Source organism: Rattus rattus, chromosome 15 (genome assembly GCF_011064425.1).
Source record: "Rattus rattus isolate New Zealand chromosome 15, Rrattus_CSIRO_v1, whole genome shotgun sequence".
Lineage (NCBI taxonomy): Eukaryota > Metazoa > Chordata > Mammalia > Rodentia > Muridae > Rattus > Rattus rattus.
Window position 1 is genome coordinate 44790326 of NC_046168.1, and position 3765 is coordinate 44794090.

At 37.9% G+C, this 3765-nt stretch overlaps 1 pseudogene; it reads right to left on the bottom strand.

Moving 5' to 3' along the window:
* Positions 1–2707: 2707 nt before the first annotated feature.
* On the bottom strand, positions 2708–3284 carry LOC116884262 (annotated as a pseudogene).
* Positions 3285–3765: the final 481 nt, after the last annotated feature.

Consider the following 3765-nt stretch of genomic DNA (forward strand, 5'->3'; position numbering starts at 1 on the left):
TGACCGAAGGAAAGCCTTCCTGAGACTGCCCCACCTGGGGATCCATCCTGTATATAGACATCAAACCCAGACAATATTATGGATGCCAAGAAGTGCTTGCTTGTCAGCAAGCCTGGTATAGTTGTCTCATGAGAGGCTCTCCTAGAGTCTGACAAATACAGAGGGGGATGCTCAACGTCAACCATTGGACTGAGCACAGGATTTCTCAATGGAGGATGTAGAGCAAGGACTGAAAGAGCTGAAAGGTTTTGTAACCCATAGGAATAACAATATTATCAACCAACCAGATATTCCAGATCTCCCAGGGACTATACCACCACTAAATAGTATACATGGAGAGACCCATGGATATAGCCCTATACGTAGGAGAGGATGGTTTGGAGGACATCAATGGGAGAAGAGGCCCACAGTCCTGTGAAGTCTCGATGCCCCAGTGTAGGGAGGCAGGAGTGGCTGACTGGATTGGGGAGTACCTTCATAGAAGCAGTAGGAAGAGGGATGAGAAAAGGGGTTTCTGGAGGGGAAGCAGGGAAAGAGGATAACATTTGAAATGTAAATAAAGAAAATATTCAATAAATAAAAATAGACCATCATCACTGAGGTGAAATCTTTTGGGAATTGAGGCTAGGCACCATGTAGAGAGCCTTTGAGGGGCTACTGGTAAAGCCTAGTTGCAGAGCACCACCCAGGTGTATTGGAGATGCCCGTACATCTTGGTATTATCACCAAGAACAGCCGCAGGGCTGTGGAGTAGATAAACCTGAACTACAGAAGGTGGAGCTGGAGAAGTGACCTCACTTTTGGAGGAGACCAGATGATCATGTTTGGATCCCAGACATTGAAAGAAGAAGCTGTAATATTGAAGCTTCCTTGGAGACCCCAAGATTTTCTAGATGCCAGAGACATAGGACATTTCCTGAGGCATGCTGCTAGCAGGAAGTGTAATCAGCTCAGGAAAAGAAGTTTGGTGCAGTTAACAAAGGTGAAAAAGAACTTGGAAGTCTGAAACCTGCTCTGAAATCAGACGTGGAGATGCAGAGTTTGGTGTTTGCCCCGCTGGTTTCCTGTCTTGATTTGGGGGTTACAGTTAAGTGATTGGATGGATTTCAGAAGAGACTTTGAACTTTGGACTTTTAACATTGTTGAGACTGCTATAGACTATGGAGATTTTAGAAGTTGGATTAGATGTATTTTTTTTTTGTTATGTTATGTTTAGATATGACCTCCATAGACTCATATATTTGGACAAGCCTATTGGGGATAGAGAGTGGAATGTGATGGTTCATATATGTCTTGCCTAGGGAGTGGCACTATTAGAAAGTATGGCCCTCTCTGAAGGGGTGTGGCCCTCTTGGAATAGGTGTGGCACTGTTGATGTAGGTGTGTCACTGTGGGTGTGGGCTATTAAACCCTCATCCTAGCTTCCTGGAAGTCAGTATTCAGATAGCAGTCTTCAGATGAAGATGTAGATTCTTAGCTCTTCCTATACCATGCCTGCTGGTGCTGCCATGTTCCTAGCCTGAAGATAATGGTCTGAACCTCTGAACCTGTAAGCCAGCACCAATTAAATGTTGGCTTTATAAGAACAGCCTTGGCCATGGTATCTGCTCACAGCATAAAAACCCTAAGACAGCCTAATTAATAAAAAAAACCTTTTAGTTATTTTATTCTATCTATGTAGTAATGCATTAATTCTTATTCTTCTTTCTGTTTTTAGTTTCCCTAAGAAAATATGTTGAGAAGTTTAAAAATATTCATTAGTGTAAAATCCTGACATATTTTTGTTAATTAATAAAAGCTTAATATTACATTTAAAAATAAAAATGTTAAAATATTTATACATATATGTATATAATATAAAAGACTATAAAATAAATAAAAATGGTTAGTATCTTGAGACATTTCCATGTTAGTTTATGAAAGTTTCATAATGGTGGTTTGAAGGATTTGGTAAAGGTAAGCATTTTATTCTAATGATCATTTCTCTCTCTCTCTTTCTTCTTCTTCTTCTTCTTCTTCTTCTTCTTCTTCTCTTCTCTTCTCCTCCTCCTCCTCCTCCTCCTCCTTCCTTCTTCTTCTTCTTCTTCCTCCTCCTCCTCCTCCTCCTCCTTCTTCTTCTTCTTCTTCTCTCTTCTCCTCCTCCTCCTCCTCCTCCTTTCTCCTCTTCTTCTTCTTCTTCTTCTTCTTCTTCTTCTTCTTCTTCTTCTTCTTCTTCTTCTTCTTCTTCTTCTTCTTCTTCTTCTTCTTCTTCTTCTTCTTCTTCTTCTTCTTCTTCTTCCCTCTCTCCTTCCCTCTGTCCCTTTCCTCTTATATATAAGAATATTGTACCAGTTTGAAGATTTAAGCAATAGTCACAACAGAAATGCATAATGGAGGTATGGCTAATTCTTCATAATTGAAGGATGTTCTATGCGTTGTAGGAAACCTAAGGGTGTCTTTTACTCCCAAGAGAGGTTACCTCCTTCACCAGTAACAAACAATGCCTTAACACATTGGCCCAGTGGCCCAGGGGTCTCTACAGGTCTAAGAAATATAAATACTACAATTCCTACTAACAACTGAGAGCACTCCCTCTTATTTAGATACAACTACTTTTAAATTCAGGACAAAATATCATTTAAAAAGAAAGCATCATAATGTGTGTTTAAATAATTGATAACAGAGAAAACTGGTCAAACAAAGGTAGGCAAATTTTGTCCTGTAAGAATTAGAACTGAGGTACTCCATAATCATCTGGCATCTACTTGATATTGTATCTAGGTTAGAAATCCACATGATAGGAATTTCAAGAACTTTCAGAATTCTTTGTTTGAGGTCTCAGCCTACTATGGTCACAGTGTAACAATATAATTATGCTGAAATACTCTGTTTTAAGTTGTCATCAGCATAACTTCCCTTGTGTGTGTATGGGTATCTGTCAAATGGTGGATCCTTGCAGATCCTTAGTGCCTCATGATACCTCTGTCCTGATTTCTCTGTTTTGCTCATTACACAGTTATACAGGGATACACTTGTCATACAGACAATCCATCATTGACTGCAGTAAAGCCACCTGGTTGATGAAGTTATTATAAATGAAGATGTGGTAAGGTGGGCCCAGATTTATATTACACTAAAAGGATAAGCAGAAAGGATATTGAGGATTACGTCTTTCCTTCAGGATACTGGAGTCTTTTGTTTATTTCTTTTAGACTTTAATCTATCATTTTTTTAAGTCTATTAAGTCTGAGAGTAAGCATTTACTTAATATTTGCAAATTTCTTTGTTTTCCTTTGCTTCCCCATGTTCTTGCCTGTTTCTTCAGGAATCTAGAGGGCTCCATTGTAAAATTTACCTGATATGCCAAATGCTTTTTTAAGTACTTTCGGATCCAATATCAGACCAGATATAAGCTATGTTGTTATGGTTTTTGAACCTTTTAGTCTAAAACTTTCCTCTATATTTGCTTCAGTATATGAGCTTTACAGTATACTGATGAAGATAAATGCTTATTGGTGCCCAACATAGTAATAATCTGTTGCAAAAACCACTTCTTTCCAATATAAATTTTCTTAATTGTGTTAGTTCTTAACATTTTTTAGTAAGTTAACATTACTGATGGTAAAGCATTTATTTGAGTGTCATATATAATTATTCATGTTACATTACTAATTTTAATACCAAATATTAATGAATGTGCAATTACATAGGTTGGAAAATGAGCTAAATATTTTTCATGTTATGTACAAATTGTGCAATGGTAAAATACTAATGTTCAACGTGGTT